This window comes from Panthera tigris, chromosome A2 (genome assembly GCF_018350195.1).
Source record: "Panthera tigris isolate Pti1 chromosome A2, P.tigris_Pti1_mat1.1, whole genome shotgun sequence".
In the NCBI taxonomy this organism is placed as follows: Eukaryota; Metazoa; Chordata; class Mammalia; order Carnivora; family Felidae; genus Panthera; species Panthera tigris.
The window spans coordinates 45203984-45216275 of NC_056661.1; positions in this window are offsets into that span (position 1 = coordinate 45203984).

Consider the following 12292-nt stretch of genomic DNA (forward strand, 5'->3'; position numbering starts at 1 on the left):
TCTGGAGAGCAATTTAACACTAAAACAATTTTTAAATTCCTATCCTTTCGACTGAAAAAAATTCATTGCTAGACATTTATCCTCACGTCTACAGGATAAAATATGCAACTGTGTTTAGCACAATGTTGTTTTCAGTTTTCTGTTATTTAAAAGAATTAATGAATCAAAAATATTTAAATAAAGTATATTGATGCAATGGAATTCTCTGTAGCCATCACAAAAGACAGGGTGGATCCATATATATTCTTAGAGTTCTCTAAGATGTGAGAGCCAAGTACAAACAGATTAATTCCATTTTTGATAAGGGTATATATAGATGTACATCTGTGTGTGTGTGTGTGTGTGTGTGTGTGTGTACTCGTATTTGCATTTAATTACACTAAGAAGTGCTAACAGTCCTATTTTCTTTTTTTTCTTCTTTTTTTTTATTTTTTAATATATGAAATTTACTGTCAAATTGGTTTCCATACAACACCCAGTGCTCATCCCAAAAGGTGCCCTCCTCAATACCCATCACCCACCCTGCCCTCCCTCCCACCCCCCATCAACCCTCAGTTTGTTCTCAGTTTTTAACAGTCTCTAATGCTTTGGCTCTCTCCCACTCTAACCTCTTTTTTTTTTTTTTTTTCCTTCCCCTCCCCCATGGGTTTCTGTTATGTTTCTCAGGATCCACATAAGAGTGAAACCATATGGTATCTGTCTTTCTCTGTATGGCTTATTTCACTTAGCATCACACTCTCCAGTTCCATCCATGTTGCTACAAAAGGCCATATTTCATTTTTTCTCATTGCCACGTAGTATTCCATTGTGTATATAAACCACAATTTCTTTATCCATTCATCAGTTGATGGACATTTAGGCTCTTTCCATAATTTGGCTATTGTTGAGAGTGCCGCTATAAACATTGGGGTACAGGTGCCCCTATGCATCAGTACTCCTGTATCCCTTGGATAAATTCCTAGCAGTGCTATTGCTGGGTCATAGGGTAGGTCTATTTTTAATTTTCTGAGGAACCTCCACACTGCTTTCCAGAGCGGCTGCACCAATTTGCATTCCCACCAACAGTGCAAGAGGGTTCCTAACAGTCCTATTTTCCATGAAACATGGATAAAGATGGGGGGAGAATTTTCATTTTTTCATTTATATACTGTATGCAATTCTAATTTTACAGTTTATTAGTGTTTTAATAAATTTAAACTGTAATGTTAAGAAATGCAAAATTAATCCTTCTCAATACATACAATACATTTTTAGGTCAAGTGTTTTGCTAGGTGTCAAGAATGTTCCAATTAAATGATCATGGTCCTGGCCCAATAGACCTTCCATTCTGTTTGAACAAATTGAGTGAAATTATGATTAAGAAAGATTTATCATTATGGCTAAGCAAATAGATGGTTTTAAAGTATATAAAAATCAGTTCCTTTATGTAAATATTACCTTTTATAAATGTATTTTCTTACACTATTCATTCCTACAGTGGGGTTTTTGTTAGATATCAAGTATGGATAACATCCTATATACTTATTATCTAATGTTCTAAATTTTTGAGAGTCTAAATATATGCAGTTTTACTGTATAGACAAATGAGATATATAACTATAGCATCCCCAACAACAACTTCCTTGCCATATGTCCCTAACCTTATGTTGGCGGTGAACTTGGCTTATACATCCATCCAACACTAATCAAGAGATAAACAGAAAATAACTACCGATTATAATCATTGTCTAGTCAGATCCTTAGGGTCTCTGTTTCAGCTGGCTTCAATCTGGATATCCAAGTGGGACTTGTTATTTGGCTTTCTATAACTATTTACAAAATGTCCTCAAACTAATTATACAGTTAAACTTTCATGTTTCAGGATCAGTATTACAATAATCTATTGAAGAAATTATGTTGTTGAAATTGGTAGTTTCATATTAAAGACTCCAAGGTTCAGGGGATTGAAGTACTTTGTCCAAGGTCACTCAGTCAGACCTGGATAGATTCAGGCATCCTGACTCCCAGTCAAGTGGTCTTCCACCTAGGGCATACTACCTGTACCACTAGTGTAGAAACAGGTGGGGTTTCTATTTATCATTGATCCAATTTCCTTTTTTCTATAACTTTAGGGTTATTCTTCATATATTACATGCTTTCTGTATATGCGGACATATCTTCTACTTTTAATTAGTCTATCCAAAACATAATTACTATTTCATTTTCTCTATTTTTGTGCAGGATTCAAATAGATAATTACAGGTGCAGATCAAAAATCTCAATGGGAAGAAAGCAATTTTTTTTAAATAACTCCATACAAATGGGCAGATTTGTGTGTTGTTTGGAGCCCACTAGGTAACTCTGTGATCTGGAAAATCCTGGACAAACATATTTATTAGTAAGAAAATGCAAGTTATGGAAAGGAGGGAAAATGCCCAAAGTTTTAATTCTCTTCTCTTTATTGGTTAATAATTAATTTTCAAAGTCATTTATTTTATTTTATTTTAAGGAGAGAAAACATGAGCAGGGGAGAAGGGCAGAGGGAGTGGGAGAGAAGGAGTGGGAGGGAAGGAGTGGGAGAGGGGGAGGGGGAGGGAGAGGGAGAAAGAGGATCTTTAAAGAGACTTCATGCATAGTGTGGAGCCAGGCATGGGGCTCAATCCCAGGATCATGACCTGAGCTGAAATCAAGAGTTGGATGGTCAACTGACTGAGCCACCCAGATACCCCAAAGTCACCTATTTCTTGACTTGATATTTTGACTATGTTGGACATATTCAATTATTTATATATCTTTTAAATATTATATATAATTTATATATTTAAAAACAATGAAAAACAAGACATTTTTAAAAAGAAATTCTAAACTTAGCATGGTTTCCTCAACCTTTGATTCTGATCTATCCTAAGTTTTAAATGTAAACATGAGAAAGAGTTTTAAAGAAATCTTTTGACTCACCAAATTATGTTTAAGGATTCTCAAGGTCAAATAAGGCAGATAGTGAAGGGTTATTCCTGAACATAGGACTGATTAAAAAGCTTATTTCTCCACAAACATATTTGTTTCTTTCTATATCCAACATCATGTCCTTTCTCTCTGTATAATTATGACAAATCTAAATGTGGGGCAGGAAAAAAAAAGGAAAATAAAAAACAAAACAAAACAAAACAAAACAAAAAAACAAATTCAACCACACCTGAGTTGTTAAACTAAATGTTAAACTAAGTGATCAGTGCTATTAAAAGAACCTAAATTGTTTGCTGAGCCCTTAAGTAGCTTGGTAGATACATACATACTCAAGTTTCTACAGATGGAAAGTTAAATGTAGCAAATTACTCACTACGAGGACATTAGATTGAAGCTAGGAGATATTGTTAGCATCCACAGTTCCCTACCCATCCTGTTTCCTCCCCTGTCATTCAGGAAAATCATCACTTGTTCAGAGAATTAGAGAAGAGATTTAGAAAAGAAGCACTGCGTTTAATATTTCAGCTCCACCAACCACTGCCCCTGCCCCCCAACCTGCTCTCAAAAAACTTCAGAAGGAAGCAGATGAATGAGCCCAGGTGTGTAACTCAAATCTTATTACCACCTGCATTTGGTCCCTCTTTATTTCACATACACTTTCTTTTTCTTGAGTTTCCCTATTATCTCCAATGACTGGCAGAAAACAAATAGGAGAAATGATTGGGGCTGAAAGGTACCAGGTGGGCTAGTTCATTAAAAAGAACTAACGAAGTATTCTAACACACAATTCATGATTGTAAATAGCCAACATATAATCATAAAACATTAGAAAAATATTGAGTTTTGTGCATACAAATGCTAATGTAACTTAAGTTCTTATTCTCTGGGAGACCATGTTAATGCCAACTTGCATTCATGAATGCCTTTTCCTCAGAGACAGGCACAGCAGTGCTTGTGGATAATGAATGATACAAATCTTGCTTCCTGCCCTCTCATTGGCTGAAGGAAGCAGCAGGAGTGAAAAGAAATAGTCAGTTTTTTACGCTCTAGAAGTTTTAAGATAACAGCAGGGGATCCAATCTGTGAGAGGAAACCATCTCTTCCCAGAACATTAAATCAAAGAAGTGTGGCATGTCTACAGTCACATTCTCCATTAGTCATGAGTTCATTCCTCAGCCAGTTTTAGGTGGTTTGTGTTTCACCTCCAGAGGTGAGGTTGGGATAATGTCTTTGTTCACTGACCACCTCCATTAGGGTGTGGAGGAAAAGGGAAGTAAACTTGAGCCAGTGCACATGATAACCATTGGTAAAAATTTTACACTTTTGTGTGCAGAAGGATCATTTATATGTACTTATTAAGATGCAGATTTCTGGGTGCCACAACTAGTGATGGTGTGCGTAACAAATTATCACAAAATACAGTGGCTTAAATTTTTATTTTGATGTTTTGTGGATCAGAAATAGAGGAAGGGCTCAAATAGGATATTCTCAATTAGAGTTTCTTGCATTACTGGAATCAGGTGAGACTATACTTATTTGAAAAATCAAGTGTATAGAACATTCAGTACTGCTCACCTACATAGCCAACAGTTGAGGGTGACTGCTAGCTGGGAGCTTAGCTGGGGCTCTTAAGCAGAAGTCCTCTATGGACTTTACCAGTATAGTGTCATCAGAGTAGTCAGATTTGCATGGCAGCTAGTTTCTGCCACAGTGAATGTTCTCCCAACAGAACCAGGTGGGAACAGCAAAGTCTTTTCTGGCATTATCCACAGAGATCACATAGTGTCACTTCTGGCAAAATCTTTTGAAGTAGTCAGAGACCTTCCCAGACTCATGAGGAGGGGACACAGAGCCTACCATTCAATGGTAGGATTATCAAAGAATCTGTGACTATTTAAAATAAAAATAGACTTCCCTCTGAGATAAATTATTTACATTCCTCCCACTTACATACTTGTCTCTTTACCTATACTCCTAAAGTCTCCTCTTATTGTGATCTCAACTTCAAGTCCAGGATTTTGTCCTGTGAGTCAGGACTAGAGTATGGGTTCTTGGATACGATTCCTTGCGTATGGCTATTTTTGACTTGAAAACCTAGGACATACATATTATCTGTCTTTTCTTCCCTTCTGATATAACATATAATTGGGGACAGGCATAGGATAACAATTACAAGTACTCCTATTTAAAAAGAGGGAAAATAGGAGGTAGAAGGAGTCTGTGGTCCATAGCAATTTTGAAATTCAACCAGGCACATGTTTCCTATTTCTTGAATTAGGCTCAACTATTTTCCAGGGATCTTCACTATCCTTCTGGATTCTTGGTTCACCTTTCTAGAAATCTTTCCCTTTCTATAAGAAATGGCTTGTGTTTAGGGGCGCCTGGGTGGCACAGTCGGTTAAGCATCCGACTTCAGCCAGGTCACGATCTCGCGGTCCATGAGTTCGAGCCCCGCGTCAGGCTCTGGGCTGATGGCTCGGAGCCTGGAGCCTGTTTCCGCTTCTGTGTCTCCCTCTCTCTCTGCCCCTCCCCCGTTCATGCTCTGTCTCTCTCTGTCCCAAAAATAAAAAATAAAAAACGTTGAAAAAAAATTTTTTTTAAAAGAAACGGCTTGTGTTTATACTTGAGTATCATTCTCCCTGTACATTCTGCTATTTATTTTGTGGCATCTCTGTCCTTTTCAACACCAGCTGATATAATGCCTTTAGAAGCATGATGTCCTTTCTGTGTATACATTTATAAACCATTCCATTTAACAAAAACCACACTCACTAATCTCTCTGAAATAAATATCTTTCTCTATCCATGGCTCCCTGTGGAAATGCCATGGGATAACACCATAAATTTTCTTAGGACCCCTGTTGTTGTTGTTGTTGTTGTTGTTGTTGTTGTTGTTGTTGTTTTTAATTGCTGAAACCAAGAGTCAGACATTCAACTGACTGAGCCACCCAGGCACCCCTGGGAGCCCTACTGTTTAACAAAAGGGTTTGCAAAGATCGTTTTTTCTAAGGATCTTAAGGAAATCTATCAGACACCACTTAAATCTTTCTATCTTAAGAGATTATTTTAATCACACATTTGTCATCATTTTTAGCAAGATATTTTACTCAAAGTTCTCTGGCTTTGGTATTTTTCCTGTGGCCTTTTCTTATTTCCTCTCTGAATTAATATAACATCACTCAAAACCTCAAAGCACTTTTGTCATTTTCATATGCAATCTTCAACATTTATTCTAAAATAACTAGGCATACCAGGGAAAAAGACTTGTTTATAAACACTGAAAAAACGAAAAATATGCTTAGAACTAAAATGTATAATAGAGTCAAATAAAAGTTCTTCAGGTAAAAAATAATGAAATTAAAAACTCAAAGCGTGGTTTCACAGATTAGACACAGGATAATAAGGGTTAGTAAACTAGAAGATAGGTAACAAGAAAATGCCTAGATAGAACACAGATAAAGGATAAATATATAGAAAAGAGTGTAAAATATAGAGGTAATACAGTAAGATGCAACATGTATCTTTAGAATTTTATTAGAAGAAAACATGAGGGCAGAAAGAATATATGAAAAGAGTAATGACAGATTTTCAAAAATAGATAAAAAACCTCAAAAAAATTCTAGTAACTCCATAGCTTCTAGAAGTGCTGGGGACCCAAAGGAGAATAAATACCTGGTCATATCACAATAACATTGCTAAAAATGATAAAGAAAAAATCTTAAGGCAGTTAGAAAGCAACAAAATCTAACCTTTAAAAAAGGAAACAATAAGACTAATCTGTGACTTCTCAACAGAAACAAAGATGCTCGAAGACAATGGACTGACATTTTAAAAATGCTAAAATAAAAGAACTCTCAACATAGAAATTTAAACCCTAAAATGAAAATGAATAAAAAACATTTTCAGACAAACAACACTTGGAATAATTTGTCACTCTCAGGCCTACAGATGAAGGAAATATTAATGTGAGTTCTTCAAACAGAAGGAAAATTAACTCAGATGGAAACAAACATATAGGAGGGAATGAGGAGACACAGAAAGGGTAAATATGAGGGTAAATCTAACATGAGGGTAATCTGTATAATAAAACATTAAGTGTAATGTCTTATGGGGTTTAGAATATTTCTAGAATTAAGTCCATAAAAATAGTACAAATGGTCAGGAAAGGGTACAGGCCCTCACACTGTTAACTGGCAAATTTCCAATTTATATCAGACTCTAATAAGTCAATATTAATGTTCTAATATTCAGAGAGATCACTAAAAGAAGAATAAAATAATAAGTTCTATGTAGATTTTGGATACTAACCCCTTAGAAGATCAATGCACTTTAAAGGACTAAAAGCTACAGTATTTTTTTTCTCAGACGACAGAAGAATTAAACTAGAAATCAATAATAAAGATAATGAGGAATTCTCTAAATGCATAGATAGTAAGTCTTACACTTGAATAAGTAAAACAAGAAATGACAAAACCTAGAAAATATTTTTAATTGGATAATAAAAGCAAAATATAAAAAGAATATGCAGTAAAAGTCATGACTAGAGGAAAATACACAGCCTATTTATAGAAGAAAAAGTGAAAATTGATTATATAAATACGTACTAAGAAATTATGTAAGAGATAGCAAATTGACACTCCTCAAAAAGTAGAAAGAATGGAATTAGAAATCAAGTACAAAAATTAACTTAAACTACAAAATTACTTTTTAAGTTTATTTATTTATTGTGAGGTGGGGGGGGGGGTGGGGAGAGGCAGAGAGAGAATTCCAAGCAGGCTCTGCACTGTCATTTGCACAGCCCAACACAGGGCTCAAACTCACAAACCATGAGATCATGACCTGAGCTGAAATCAAGAGTAAGATGCCTAACAGACTGAGCCACCCAGGCACGATTAAAATAATTAATTTGTTAGAATCAACTAATTCATAAGATGGTTCTTTGAAAGAACTTAATAAAAATGGTAGTCCTAGTAAATTAGTCAAGACGAAACAGGCAACAAAGAAGTAACATGGATAATGTATGAACAACCCGATGAATACCTAAGTGAAAAACATCTAACCCAATAAAAAAAATAGAGAAAATATGTGAAAAAGTGCTTTACAGAGGAGTATGGCCAATAAACAAATAAAAGATACTCAATTTCATTAGTCGTTGAAAAGTGCAAATGAAACCACAATGACTTAACACTTTAAATCCACCAGAATAATCTGCAGAAACAAAGTAAGTAAACAAGAATGTCTCCTGACTGTACCAAATGTTGGGAAGGATGTGAGGCAATTATATTTTTCAGGTGGGAGTAAAATTTAGTATAATGACTTTGGAAAAAAACTGTCAGTATTTGCTAAATGTTGACCTTGTGCATAACCTCTGACTCATATATTTCACTCCTAAGTATATACACAAAAGAAATGTGTACATATTTACAGCAAAAGCAGTGCAATGGAATGTCCACTGCAGCATTATTTAAACCCTCCCCAATGAAAATGTTACAGTGGCTATCAGTATAATGTATTTTAAAATAATTCTATCTGTGATATACTTTGTATATGTGATATGCATCTATATACTTTATTATAAAGAAAGCCAAAATTATAGGTACTTTTTGCTTCACGTGATAGTGCAGGACTATAAAAATGACAGTGCTAGCTAAAACTGTATAATCAATGAAAATAATCAATGGAAAAAATTACAATTAAGTTTTGACTTTCATTTTTTTTTTACCAGAACATGTAACATTCTCTGTTGGCTATAAATGTATAAGAGAATTTTGAATGGTAACACTAATATATATTTATTACACTGTAATTTAAAACAAGAGAAAATGAATGTTTTATTTGTTTGTAAAAAATTTTATCAAGAATAGTTTGAATACTGCTTGACACCTTTTATGGCTTGGTGAAATGTCTACTCTTTTCCCAAGTTCAGATCAGCTTCCAAGTATCTTGTGGAATATCTCTAAGAGTTTCTTTCATGTTTTTGTTTGTGTGGTTTTTTTTTTTTTTGTTATTTTGGGTTTTTTTTTTTTTTTTGGTTTTTTTTTGTCTCCCTTACTTTCTATGGAATGTATTTTTTTAAGTTTTTATTTTAATCACCCAGGGCTCGTTAAGGAGACAAGTGCTCTCCTTAATCCCCATCACTTATTTCACCCAGCCTCAACACACCTCCTCTCTAGTAACCATCAGTTTGTTCTCTGCAGTTAAAAGTCTGTTTTTTGGTTTGTCTTTTTTCCCTTTGCTAGTTTTTATTATTATTTTTTAATGCTTATGTTATTTTTGAGAGAGAGAGAGAGAGAGAGAGAGAGAGCGAGCATGAGCAGGGAGAGGCAGAGAGAGAGGGGTAAAAAGATGTGAAGTGGGCTCTCTGCTGTCAGTACAGCAGATGGCAGTGGCTCAAACTCACGAACCACAAGATCATGACATGAGCTGAAATCAGACACTTAACCAACTGAGCCACCCAGACGCCCTTGTTTTGTTTTTTAAATTCCACATATGAGTGAAATTATACGGTATTTGTCTTTCTCTGATTGACTTATTTCACTGAGCATTATACTTTTAGCTCCATCCATGTTGTTGCAAATGGCAGGATTTCATTGTTTTTTGATGGTTGAGTAATATTCCATTGTATGTATATATAAATATACATACTATATTTTCTTTATCCATGCATCAGTCAATGGACATAGGCTGCTTGGGTATCTTGGCTACTGTAAATAATGCTGCAATAAACATAGCGGTGTATGCATACCTTTGAATCAGCGCTTTTGCATTCTTTGAGTAAATACCCAGTAGTGTGATTGCTGGGTCATAGAGTAGTTCTATTTTTAACATTTTGAGGAACCTTCAAACTGTTTTCCAGAGTGACCGCATCAGTTTGCATTTTCACCAACAGTACAAAAGGGTTCCCCTTTCTCTATATCCTCTCCAATACTGGTTGTTTCTTGTGTTTTTGATTTTAGCCATTCTACAGGTATAAAGTGATATCTCACTGTGGTTTTGATTTGCATTTCCCTAATGATAAGTGATGTTGAGCATCTTTTCATATGTGTTGGCCATCTGTATGTATTCTTTGGAGAAATGTCTGTTCATGTCTTCTTCCCATTTTTTAATCGGCTTATTTGTTTTTTTTCTGGGTGTTGAGTTTTCTAAGTTCTTTACTGAATACTAAACTTTTATCAGATGTATCATTTATAAACATCTTCTCCCATTCCTGGAACATCTTTATTTTCATCACAACTCCTTTTCTTATTTATGTTGACAATATGCTTTCACTGATTTCCTCTGGCTGAATTTCTAGACTCAATGTTCCCACGGTCAGCTCTTTATTTTATAACTCCATTGATATTTATTTTGAATTTTACTTTTAGCATTAACACTTTTAGTTACTCTCTACACTCCCTTTTTGTTGGCCAATTCTCTCTTTAAATAAACATTTTTATAAAATGTCACAAATGTCCTTGAAGGCAAGGAGGCAACCCAACTACATGTTTTGCTGTTTGTGCACAGACCGAATAACAGATGCTCAGTGACAAATCACCAGCAGCCTTTGAGAAAGTGACATGATTGGTCACTGACCATGTTGCATATCTGTTATTTACACAGTGGACAAAAGAACTAACAGCAAAATTTGGACTTTATGCAATTACTCATTGTTAACATACAATGATAACTGAAATGTAAAACATTAGGGGACTTTTGTTATTTAAGTCAACCTGATAATTTGTGCATATTATAACTATGCAAAACAAAGACTGCCTGTAATTAGAAAATTTCCCTTCTTGGGGCACCTGAGTGGCTCAGTGGGTTGAACGTCCAACTCTTGATTCCAGCTCAGGTCATGATCTCAGGGTCATGGGATCGAGGCCCATATCAGCCTCCTTGCTGTGTGTAAACCCTGCTGAAGATTCATATTCTCTCTCTCTCTCTCTCTCTCTCCCTCTCCCTCCCTCCCCCCCTCCCTCTCTCCCTCTGCCTCTGCCTCTGTCTCTGCCTCTCTCCCCCCACTCATGCACTCTTGCTCTCTAAAATAAAATAAAAAATAAAAAATAAATAAAAAGAAAATTTCCTTTCTTTGTTCCTTTGGTGAAAGCCTCATCAGTTTTATTATAATTATCTACCTATATTCCTATCTCAGCTGTTATATCATATTCATGTGCCCTGCATCATATTTGGTGCATATCAAATGCTCAAAATATATTTGTTGAGTGAATGATGCAAGACTTGTACACCCACGACAATAACCTCACAAAGAGAATGGAAGTGAGAAGTGACTTCTAGTGGTTCTATAGATTTTAATTCATTTGTACTAAAATCGTAACAAAAGTTCAGAATATCAATATAGCAGACTTTTATTAAACACCAACTACGGGTCAGGTATTTTGCGATGTGACTGAGAGTCACAAATCAAGGAAACAAATATGGTCTCCTTCCTCAGGGAGCTTACTAATTAGCCAGCAAACAGCTTTATCACTGTGGACGACAGAATAAAGTCTGCTGACATTTGCCTTTACTCATTATTAATATTCATGTCACTCATGTTGTGCCCTCTTAAGAAAATAAGCCATAAGTTTAGTCTTTGCTGATTTACTACCCAACGGAATGAAGCATAATGTTCTTATGTTCTCACTAGTCATGGAAACACTTTGCAGAATGTGAAGCTACTGTCCATTCATAGCCTTGATCCTACACTCTTATTCACTTACAGTTTTCTATCGTCTCATCTCATCCTCACTAAGCTGCCTTTATAATTGGAGGATTATTTGGAGCTAGGGGAAGAGTGCTAGAAAGGCAAGTTCTAATAATACATGCCACAGAGTCTTGATCACAGTGTTTCCTTCTCCTCAAATGCTTTTCAGTCCCTTTCACCTAATTAATGCCAACTTACTCTTTAGAACTCAGATCCCTGGCCCTCCAGTCTAAGTCAAGAATTCCCCTTGATACTCTTATAGTACCATATATATTTCCTTCCTAACATTCATCAGAATTTGCAATTATATATTATTTGTGTGAAGATCTGAGTAATGTTTCCCTCTCAAAAAGTACTCTGTTCCATAAATTCATAGTACCTGGCACACAGAGTAGGTACTCAACAAATGTAGCTGAATAAAAAAGCTTGGCTTGTGGTTAAGCCAAATTTTAGACATAGGAATGTGATAAAAAAGAAATCCTTCTTTGACTTTCAAATTTACTTTCTGATCATTGGCATTCAGCCAGAGTAGAGCTGGTGTCTGAGGAGATTTTGTCATTACATCATTTCTGGCCTTTATCCCATGACCTTATTTCTTCCCCTCTACTCAGGAGAACATATTGTATAAGGTCAGTAAGATGGATCTGGAGCCCCAGTTTAATG